At 41.7% G+C, this 12,417-nt stretch overlaps 1 protein-coding gene across 1 annotated transcript in view; it reads left to right on the top strand.

Annotated features, from left to right (window-relative positions):
* LOC308297319 (uncharacterized protein) overlaps nt 1-12,417 on the top strand; it is a 47,529-nt gene that overhangs the window by 17,332 nt on the left and 17,780 nt on the right. The gene's annotated exons all lie outside the window — the stretch shown is intronic.

Here is a 12,417-nt window from a genome sequence, read left to right as displayed (position 1 = left end):
TTATCTAATATGCCTATGAAGTGCACACACACAAAAAAAATTATAATAATGAATATAGCTTTAAGCAGCGATAAAGTGGCCAAAGCCAAAAACACCTCAAATCATGAACACAGCCTGCAATGTGCGTGAAATCTTGCAAGCACATTCCCAATAGGTCAAGGAACAGATACCACCCTTCTTACATTGGCCTGTTATAGCGCCACCAGCGGGTCAACTTTTGCACAACACATTTTTGGAACAAAATGGACCAATCTTTGACGTCAGTAACGTCAAAGAGAGCACTGCCTGCGATCTTGACATTTTGTACTTTAATAGCCATTGTTTTCTGGCTTGAAGCGAGCCCACAATTGTTTCGAAGGAACAATATTTTTCTAGTGACAATATCTAACCGTCATATCAAGTTCTCCTCAAAACTTCGGTTCCTTTCTACTCCTACATACTTAGTGAGAAAATGAAAATAAAAACATCAATGTGTTCAGCTTACTGTGGCGACGTGTGCTATTACTTTTTACAGCAATCGGCCAAATGGTGGCGCTGTAGGAAGCCTTCGAAAGTGCGAACTTTGAACAGGTATAGCTCATGCTCTGTTATACGTACAGCCATGAAACCTGTATACACGTATGCGTCTCCTCATGCCGAACAATTTTTACGCTCTGACTTTTGACCTCTGATCTTTAGATCCCTCAGAATTTGGAATTATATGAAAAACAGTAAAAATCTATCTCCTCCTGGGATCTTTGCGATACGCGCATGAAACTTTTTTCACATGAACTTTGGACCAATACGGTCAAACTAGTCTCGGCGGATTTCTTTTAAAGTGAAATATATTTTATTAATAATTCAATCAATGTTGCGGTTTTATGCAAATTATTCTTCGGCCTCTAAATCATACATGCAAAGTTACACGTTCATGGCATTTGGCAAAGATGTGGAGGGTTAGTCAAAGTATCACTGAAACCAATTTTATTCCAATCGGCCAAAGGGGGGCGCTATACGAAGCGTTTGAAAATTCAAACTTCAAACGGGCATAAGTCATGACTCGTTTCGTTTGAAGACATGCAACTTGTTACACGCGTGCTTTGACTCGAGCGGAAGACATCTGTGTCGTTGTTAAGTAAGCTCCGCCCCCCGATTTTCCGCCATATTGAGCAGTTTGTAAAACGCGTAAACCCGCTTTTATTCTGGAATTTTCACTCCACGTGCACAAAACTTTTTTTACGTGAACTTTGGACCGATATCTAAAGATCTGTCAGATCGGATTTCTTTAAAATTGAAACATGCTTTTTAAAATAAATTCAATGAATATTGCAGTTTTATGCAAATTATTCTTCTGCCTCTAAATCATACATGCAAAGTAACATGTTCATGGCATTTGGCAAAGATGTAGAGTGTTAGTCCAAATATCACTAAAACCAATCTTACCCCAATTGGCCAAAGGGGGGCGCTATATCATTTTGAGCAGTTTGTGAAACGCTTAAACCCGTTAGGATTTATTTTTGCAATTTGCATGAAACATTCTACACACAATCTAAGGACCTTTATCTAATATGCCTATGAAGTGCACACACACAAAAATAATAATAATAATGAATATAGCTGCAAGCAGCGATAAAGTGGCCAAAGCCAAAAACACCTCAAATCATGAACACAGCCTGCAATGTGCGTGAAATCTTGCAAGCACATTCCCAATAGGTCAAGGAGCAGATACCACCCTTCTTACATTGGCCTGTTATAGCGCCACCAGCGGGTCAACTTTTGCACAACACATTTTTGGAACAAAATGGACCAATCTTTGACGTCAGTAACGTCAAAGAGAGCACTGCCTGCGATCTTGACATTTTGTACTTTTATAGCCATTGTTTTCTGGCTTGAAGCGAGCCCACAATTGTTTCGAAGGAACAATATTTTTCTAGTTGTGGGCTCGCCAGTACCTGGCGAGCACACTTTAGATATTGTCATTATTTATTTATTTATTTATCTAGTAAGTAGACGGGATCTTCGGTTCCTTTCTACTCCTACATACTTAGTGAGAAAATGAAAATAAAAACATCAATGTGTTCAGTTTACAGTGGCGAAGTGTGCTATTACTTTTTACAGCAATCGGCCAAATGGTGGCGCTGTAGGAAGCCTTCGAAAGTGCGAACTTTGAACAGGTATAGCTCATGCTGTGTTATACATACAGCCATGAAACCTGTATACACTTATGCGTCTCCTCATGCCGAACAACTTTTACCCTCTAACTTTTGACCTCTGACCTTTAGGTCTCCCACAATTCGGAATTATATTAAAAACAGTAAAAATCTATCTCCTCCTGGGTTTTTTTTGTTACGCGCACAAAACTTTTTTCACATGAACTTTGGACCAATACGGTCAGATTTATCTCGGTGGATTTCTTTTAAAGTGAAATATCATTTTTTAATAATTCAATCAATATTGCGGTTTTATGCAAATTATTCTTCGGCCTCTAAATCATACATGCAAAGTTACACGTTCATGGCATTTGGCAAAGATGTGGAGGGTTAGTCAAAGTATCACTGAAACCAATTTTATTCCAATCGGCCAAAGGGGGGCGCTATACGAAGCGTTTGAAAATTCAAACTTCAAACGGGCATAAGTCATGACTCGTTTCATTTGAAGACATGCAACTTGTTACACGCGTGCTTTGACTCAAGCGGAAGACATCTGTGTCGTTGTTAAGTAAGCCCCGCCCTTCGATTTTCCGCCATTTTGAGCAGTTTGTAAAACACGTAAACCCGCTTTTATTCTGGAATTTTCGCTCCACGTGCACAAAACTTTTTTTACGTGAACTTTGGACCGATATCTAAAGATCTGTCAGATCGGATTTCTTTAAAATTGAAACATGCTTTTTTAAATAAATTCAATGAATATTGCAGTTTTATGCAAATTATTCTTCTGCCTCTAAATCATACATGCAAAGTAACATGTTCATGGCATTTGGCAAAGATGTAGAGTGTTAGTCCAAATATCACTAAAACGAATCTTACCCCAATTGGCCAAAGGGGGGCGCTATATCATTTTGAGCAGTTCGTTGTAACGCTTAAACACGTTAGGATTTTTTTTTGCAATTTGCATGAAACATTCTACACACAATCTAAGGACCTTTATCTAATATGCCTATGAAGTGCACACACACACACACACAAAAAATAATAATGAATGTAGCTGCAAGCAGCGATAAAGTGGCCAAAGCCACTTGGCCACCTCAAATCATGAACACAGCCTGCAATGTGCGTGAAATCTTGCAAGCACATTCCCAATAGGTCAAGGAACAGATACCACCCTTCTTACATTGGCCTGTTATAGCGCCACCAGCGGGCCAACTTTTGCACAACACATTTTTGGAACAAAATGGACCAATCTTTGACGTCAGTAACGTCAAAGAGAGCACTGCCTGCGATCTTGACATTTTGTACTTTTATAGCCATTGTTTTCCGGCTTGAAGCGAGCCCACAATTGTTTCGAAGGAACAATATTTTTCTAGTGACAATATCTAACCGTCATATCAAGTTCTCCTCAAAACTTCGGTTCCTTTCTACTCCTACATACTTAGTGAGAAAATGAAAATAAAAACATCAATGTGTTCAGCTTACAGTGGCGAAGTGTGCTATTATTTTTTACAGCAATCGGCCAAATGGTGGCGCTGTAGGAAGCCTTCGAAAGTGCGATTTTTGAACAGGTATAGCTCATGATGTGTTATACGTACAGCCATGAAACCTGTATACACTTATGCGTCTCCTCATGCCGAACAACATTTACCCTCTAACTTTTGACCTCTGACCTTTAGGTCTCCCACAATTTGGAATTATATGAAAAACAGTAAAAATCTATCTCCTCCTGGGATTTTTGCATAACGCGCACGAAACTTTTTTTCACATGAACTTTGGACCAATACGGTCAAACTAGTCTCGGCGGATTTCTTTTAAAGTGAAATATAATTTTTTAATAATTCAATCAATATTGCGGTTTTATGCAAATTATTCTTCGGCCTCTAAATCATACATGCAAAGTTACACGTTCATGGCATTTGGCAAAGATGTGGAGGGTTAGTCAAAGTATCACTGAAACCAATTTTATTCCAATCGGCCAAAGGGGGGCGCTATACGAAGCGTTTGAAAATCCAAACTTCAAACGAGCATAAGTCATGACTCGTTTCGTTTGAAGACATGCAACTTGTTACACGCGTGCTTTGACTCAAGCGGAAGACATCTGTGTCGTTGTTAAGTAAGCTCCGCCCTTCAATTTTCCGCCATTTTGAGCAGTTTGTAAAACGCGTAAACCCGCTATTATTCTGGAATTTTCGCGTCACGTGCACAAAACCTTTTTTACGTGAACTTTGGACCGATATCTAAAGATCTGTCAGATCGGATTTCTTTAACATTGAAACATGCTTTTTTAAATAATTCAAACAATATTGCATTTTTATGCAAATTATTCTTCTGCCTCTAAATCATACATGCAAAGTCACATTTTCATGACAAAATAGTGTAGAGGGTTAGTTCAAATATCACTTACCCCAAATGGCCAAAGGGGGGCGCTATATAATTTTGAGCAGTTTGTAAAACGCTTAAACCCGTTTTTATTCTAGGATTTTTTTTGCAATTTGCATGAAACATTCTACACGCAATCTAAGGACCTTTATCTAACATGCCTATGAAGTGCACACAAAAAAATTATAAAATAATAATAATAAATATAGCTGCAAGCAGCGATAAAGTGTCCAAAGCCAAAAACACTTCAAATCATGAACACAGCCTGGGATGTGCGTGAAATCTTGCAAGCACATTCCCAATAGGTCAAGGAACAGATACCAACCTTCTCACATTGGCCTGTTAAAGCGCCACCAGCGGGTCAACTTTTGCATAACACATTTTTGGAACAAAATGGACCAATCTTTGACGTCAGTAACGTCAAAGAGAGCACTGCCTGCGATCTTGACATTTTGTGCTTTTATAGCCATTGTTTTCTGGCTTGAAGCGAGCCCACAATTGTTTCGAAGGAACAATATTTTTCTAGTTTTTAATTAGTACTTTCCAGTCGACATGTTTGTATCAGTTTGAAGAAGGGACTAAGTGATTCACTTCCTTTTACTCCAAAATGAACCTTAAACCTTAAAGCTTTGTGATGACTTTGATGACCTTTCAGCAATTTCCCAGGGCACAGATAATGAAATTACATGAGTATGATCATATCCTAAACAATGAAAAAACTAAAACAAGCTGAGAGAGATTGATATAGTTGTAGCATAACGTACAGTACACTTCCCTTCTGTACCGTGTCATTGAATAAGAAGGGGGTCAAATTCCAAAACCTAGACCTACTGTACTTCAAAGCAGACATCCAGATATCTCAACACATCCTCTCCATCTCTCCCCTTGAAGACCTTTCACAACAACGTTGCGTTCAAAGAGACCCCACTGAAGACACGGCTTTCATCCCTGCCGACGGATCGGGTGAACCAAAACACGAGAATCTACTACATGCGGGCAGAGGAGGAAAGGTGGAGAGGGCATGCGTTACAGTGCGAGGTCGCTTTCCCCTGCACCCGCATGTCATGCAGCACCTGTTCATCTGTGCTGAGTGACTGTGAAGATTTCTGTGGTGATATTGTCGCCGACCAGCGGCCCCTCTCTCATCTGCGGCCCTGCCTGCTTTCCAAGCCCAAATCTTGGCGGCCTACCTAGACGCATCAAACAGGTGTCAAATAGCTCAAATTACTCACATATTTACCCAGATAAAGGCCCTTTTATAGATGTCTGGGGCCTCTGTGAGGGAACTGCGAGCGGTGGCGGTTTTTAGGGGGCCCACCTCAGCCTTCTTTAGGGGTACATTGCTGACAGGCAGGTAGCCGTCCGTTATGGTCACTTGTCACCACAGCTAATAATGTAATTCCTTTGCCTGCTAAAATGAATCTCACTGGTCCAAGGAAGAGGGAACCTTTTTCAAGTGAACATCAAGGGCTTTCCCCCTTCACTTCATTCCATCTACTCTTTCTTTCCATATTTCTCTGCAGTGTTTATGAGCATGATGGACACACAGTAGTGACCTTGCTTTGGCACTTACTTAGTTGCCTGTCAAACAAAATAATATGTTGCCTTAACAACAAAACACAGCCTGACCGCATAAAATATGACGATGGCTCAGAGATGGAGCTGTACGGCACATAGCAGATGTATTTCTAACGTCAGGGAAAAGGCGCCGATCATATGGACTTGTTTAGCCCTCCATGTGATCTGCACCGTCTGTATCCGCATTGGGGAAACCACCGGGTATTCAAAGCATACTTCCCCCATCAGTGTAGCAGTGTGAAATATGGTCCAATTAAAACACAAAGCCTGGATATTCTTTTGAAATTGTGATTGTGACTTGTTTTGAATTCCTCAGCAGTAACGTACTGTATGAACATGCACAGCGCTGGTGTGCTGGCCTCACGAGTCACGATGGGGTTCACTCTGTTCACTCCTAGTGCTGCAAATGTTAGAGGTGTGTAATTTAATAGGCATCCACATGGTCTAATATTCAAATATTATATGCGTACTGTATATATATGTGTGTGTGTGTGTGTGTGTGTGTGTGTGTGTGTGTGTGTGTGTGTGTGTGTGTGTGTGTGTGTGTGTGTGCGTGTGTGTGCATGTTCTTATATATTTATTATTGCGACTGTCAGGTCGCAGTTAGTATGAAAACGTCCAGCTCATGTCCGTGAGTGAGTGAGTCACGCCAAAGATTTTTAATTTACAAGATAGGGCATCCTGGTTGGAGCCACTAGAGTGCGACATGTACACTAATCCTATAAATAGCGAACGTCCTGTTTACTGGTGCTAGATCCCGCGAGAGTGTGTTGCTGTGACAGAGAAAGGTCGATAAGTTGATTTCTCCTAATTTGTCTCTGAAAAAAGCCATTTTAGTATGACAATTTTGGGAATATTGTGTGGCTTGTTACGAGCGGATCCAATATTTAGTTCAGTGACCATGGAGCTAAAGATTGGTTCAGAAGCTGTGTTCACGTTCACTCTCCCATTGGAAATGAATAGACTCCAACCTGCTTCCGCCTCATAAAAAGGTATCCACATACGTCACGCAGATACGGGAAGTAAACCGGAATTGCCGTGTCTTGCTATTTCCGTCTTGGGTCACGCTAATACACAACATTAGATTGGCTAACTCACTCACATGGTTCTGTGCCGTGTCGCTGATTGGACCCATGTGCCACATCGCTGATTGGCTGACTCACTCACATGGTTCTGTGCCGCATCGCTGATTGGACCCAGTGTGTTCTAGGGAGAGTGGCGTCACGCTTTGAACTTGCCGCAGACCGGAAGTGGCTTCGCTTGGCGTTCTAGCGAGCCTCTGCCCCGTCCGCCCCCATTCTAGCCGAGTCATTAATTCACGGGTAAGTTGACCAAATCACGTCTTTTTCACCATTTTAACGCATTCACAGGCCTCTCTAGATAACATTATTAAAATAGTGAAAAAGACGTGATTTAGTCTACTTACCAGCGAGTGAAAAATGAATGGGGGCGGACGGGGCAGTGGCTCGCTAAGAATGAGAACAGGCTCCAGTAAGCTAGGCTAAGTTAGCTTCCCACCATAGAGTAAATAGGCTTCCACGCTTACTATGGGAGTCGACGTAAGTGACGTAATTCTCGCCACATCGCTGATTGGCTCACTCGCTCACATGGTTCTGTGCCACGCGCCGATTGGCTGTGGCTTTCACAGACAGCTCAGCTGTTTAGCCGAACGGTGTCTCTCTCTGTGTGTGTGTGTGTGTGTGTGTGCGTGTGCGTGTGTGTGTTGGGGGAAATTGCTGCATGACCTGACGGTCGCTTCTCGTCCTTACGGCGTGTTACTTGTTATTATTATTATTATTAACCTGGGTGTCCCTATTTTGGGCAAATTTTCTAAATTGAATAATATTTTTAATGGCGGAAATAGTGTAAATACAGAAGGGCTTAGGTGGTTAACATTACTATCAGAGATATCGTCTCCATGCGTGAGGTGTCAGAGGTGTGCTTCTAATCTACACTGCTTCACCACCACTGACCCATTTCTCTATCCATGCTCCCCTCAGATAAATCATTCATTATATAACTCTTTTTCTGTCAAAGCAAAAAGAAAAGTCATCACAAAAAAAGCACGCCGTGCACGTACGTAGTGGTTGCTTTCAAAGAGCGACTAGATAGAGAAAGCGAGCCAAGCATGCTATCTGCACTCTCCTGATTGTATGTTGAGAAAATAAATAAAAACAGAGTCTGGCTTGCTGAACGTGGGTACGAGTACTGCACGTACCTTTCTCTCTATCTCTGTGCGCACCCCACATCTGGTGCTTCATTCCTTTCCAACACTGTCATGTTTAGAAAAGTATTTTGGATGCAGGAGGTGCTGGAAACATCTAGAAGCAATGGCCAAAGGAGGCCGTAGTTTTCCATAGTGATTTTGGCTATCATTCGCCTTATCATTCTTATATTTTATTTGATTTGATGGAGAATAAATTAAAAGAGAAAACGATGGCGACAGCGAAGGAATTCGCAACTGTTTTTGATTTATCCCCAGTTGTTGGAAGAAGAAAGGAAAAAAGCACTCTCACTAAATAAATCTTTATAACTTGCTCATTGAAGAACACATCTTTCTTTTACAATACCGCATTCCAAGCAGTTATAATAACAGCGACAAGGAAGAATGCTTGAAGACTGTGCAAGTAGGACACAGAGGCACCCACTTCCTCGTCACCCTGGCCATTCCCACGTTTAACACATTGTTGTCCTTTCGCTCACAGTGACAGCGGAAACGCAGAGGAAGGGAACAGGGCGTGTGGATGTTAGTGGGTTTTATTTTTGTTGTTGGTGTGTGCATCATTCAAAATGGCTTTCTGCACGCAAAAAGGGGGCATTCCCGGACCCCCAGGCTCTCCTCCACTCTCTGGCCCCCTCGTCATGTCCACAGGGGGTCTTTAAGGGGCCGCTGATGAACTGATAACATGGGCCCTCCCCAGTCCCCACCCAATCGCCATCACCATCTCTGCCAGGAAGGCTACTAATTACTAACGGCCAGTGAACTCTCGTGACTAACTGCCCCGAGGTACAGTGTGTCATCTCCTGGAAGGAGGACTACCCCTGTTTATGTCAATACTGTATGCTGACCATAAACTACAGTACATTAGCCTACTGTTTACAGGCAGTGCTTTGACTGTCCACCTGTTTGATCAATAACTAAATCCACCTGTTGGAGATGTCAAATGGGAGCACATGTTAGGACCTTCTTTTATTCCTAAATTAGGGATTTCAAAATAATTATTCCACACAATAAATGCCAATTTCTTATTAGCCACTTGAACCCTAGAATTAAGAATTCCTATTCTGGGGGGAACGTTTTGCAAAAATACAAGTGACCGGTACAAGACGATACCGATGCGATCTACAAGCTTGTGGATCGGCTAGATTTGGTGTAGGGTGAAAAAAGACAGCGTACCAACTACAGAGTACAGTTGCAACTCAGGTCAGTTTTACTCATTATAGAGGGAATTTAAGTGGTTAGATTTACTGTATGTCCATGAGACAATGCAAATGTGATAAGCATTCGTCCCAATTAATCTGAAAAAATACACAACAAACAGTGTTCATTTATCCATTTGTAACTCAAATGTGACATTTGTACCGTCTCTGAGTCAAATGAATACTCTCAGGCTTTTACAGTGTAATATCAAATAAAGAAATCCCAGTGTGAAAGAAAGATAGGAGGGCGAGGCGGTAAAAATCAAGCCCGGCCAAGCGCATGCATGTGCAGGGGCGTCACACTGGGGGGGAAAGTGGGACTGAGTTACTAGGGCCCAAGGTGGAGGGGCCCTAGTAACTTTAGCTATTGAAAAATAGCAGATATACAAGCTCACAGCGCTGCGAGCTTGTAGATCTGCTATTTTTGAAAAGTTGTTGAAAATGTGTGCAAATCTTTGAATATATGTGTTTTTTTAAGCGAACATTTGTAACTCAAATTTGCTTCTGGGGGGGGGGGGGGGGTCCCTGGAACTAAATATTTTGAGATGGGGGTCCGTGGCCAAATACATATCATCTTGGGGGTCCTTAACATGAAAAAGTTTGAGCACCACTGACATGGAAACACGGTTTCTTGCACACATTTTCACAATTCTTCAAAAATAGCAGATCTATGCAAGCTGAGTGCCGCGCTGCGAGCTTGTATATCTGCTATTTTAGCAGATGCTATTTTAGCTAATAGTTAACATTCATGCGGTGCCCGCACTGAATCCTTGTACCCAGGTCCCAGAATTTGGTGTGACGCCCCCTGTGCATGTGGGATCCTCTTTCTCCGTCGGAGGAAATGAGCGATGTCAGACCTCCAATGCTGTTATGGCTGCTGTCCTATTGTTTGTCCAGCCTCGTCCACCAGAGTGCCAGCTCCCTCACTGGCGTTCCACAGCCAGTGGCACGGGAAAGGGCTGCTGGAAGGGGGGGGGGGGGGGGGGGGGGGGGAGGGTGCGAGACCCCGACCTGAGCTCACATCCTGCTTTTGTTGGGACGCTTTTTGGAATGTTGACGATTGTGTAAATATTTTTTCTCAAAATGTAATTTTTTCGTGTTTCTGAAAAACGTGAACATCTGCGCCTTTCCGGGCAAGCCACGGCACGCCACTACTACACCCCAGAGCAAATAAATTCTACGGAATTGCTACGTTAAATTAATTCGCAGTGACACATTTGACGTTAAAGAGAAAGTGACTGCACCGCCCACCCCTAAAGACACTTTAGAATTTCCTTTTACTTTGTTATGATTTATCATGGGCTGCGTAAACCAAGTCTTTCCAAAAAAACGTATTGCAGACTATCTTTTCTAAATCTAACCTGACTGCAATAACATTCCTCTCAATGGCAACATATCATATGTTATCCTGTAAGCGAAGCTACCCATAGATCCTATGACATTGTTTGTGTAAAATACCGTATCTCAATTTCTGGGAACATGGAAAACACACTCCCTGACAATTAATCAGAAGACCACAAGTGAACAATGTGTGCAATTGATGCTGGCACGTCACGATTACGTAATGACGTCAGGATGAGGTTAATTGCTTTCGTTCTTCAACCCTCTGGTCAATGTTAGCATGAAGGGAGACAGGAAAGAGAGACATAGGAATGCATCAGGTTGGTAAAACCGGCTTGAACTTATATGTGCTTCACATTTAACTGTGTTTTTTAAAGCTATACATCATCCCAGTAAGAACAGACTAAAGCCTGATTTATACTTGGTAGTATGGCGGAGTACAACCACTTTCATCCTGCCATCCCAATGTTTGGCAGGTCATTATTTCAGGAACGTTTTTCAAACACTTGAACCACTTGAGCCCTAGCATCCCTGGGAACGTTTGCTGAAAGTAGCAGATCTACAGGCTCACAGTGCTTCGCGTTGCGACACGATATGAGCTTGAAGATCGGCTATATTTGCCAAAGAGATTTGGTGTAGACTGTAGAGGGAAAAAAGAGCACACCAAGTACACAGTGCCAACTCGGGTCTGTTATACGGAGTATAGAGTACATGGTTTTTAAAAAAAGCAGATATGCAAGCTCATGCTTTTAGATTTGTACATTGTCCATTATACAGATGCCCAGGGGCTTCCAGAGATGGAGATTAAAAAAAGATAATTCAAAGATAATAATAAAGGTGTTGTGATTGGTCAAATACCCGGTTTGAAGAGCAGATGGCAGCCTCCTGTTCTAAAATGTTATGAGGCGGAATTACAGACTCTGTGTAGCATTTGAAGATTGTGGAAGAGTAGCCTGGTGTGAGAGTGTATACATTCAGCTGATGAGGGAACATCTTCATGTGTTGAATAACGCTGTGGGTGGATACAGGACACATCATCTACAGCCTAGGATAGACGATGTACACGATGTACATCTACATCTATCAATGGTCAGGCAATGCACATTTTTGCCTTACTAGATTAAGCTTTGTTTGCGTAGACAAGTTGTGAAATACATTTTACAAACAACACAAATGATAGACAAACATGATAATCCAGAATGTAAAAGATAACAAATTAAAATAAAAACAATAAGGAGGGTAAAATACAGAGAAAAAAAAGTGTAAATAAATCCCCAAGCATTCAGACATGCAGGCAAACTTCCATTCACAATCTCACTTCTCTGAATAACAAATCATTTTTATTTGTCCATCAGAATATGACATGTTCTTTTTTATAAGACATGCAGTCTGAGGATTAGAGATTATGGGAGAGACATTACTGTAATACCCACAGCATAGTGGATTTACAGAACCATTACCCTGTCAACAGTCTTACTCAAGCTTCCTGTTTCCTTGTAAAATATTATATTACCTACCAGGTGTTCAAGACAAGAGCATTAAAACCAGTCAACGTTATCATAATCAGATA

The sequence above is a fragment of the Nannobrachium achirus genome (genome assembly GCF_963921795.1).
Source record: "Nannobrachium achirus genome assembly, chromosome: 13".
In the NCBI taxonomy this organism is placed as follows: Eukaryota; Metazoa; Chordata; class Actinopteri; order Myctophiformes; family Myctophidae; genus Nannobrachium; species Nannobrachium achirus.
This window is presented reverse-complemented; position numbering and strand designations above follow the sequence as displayed.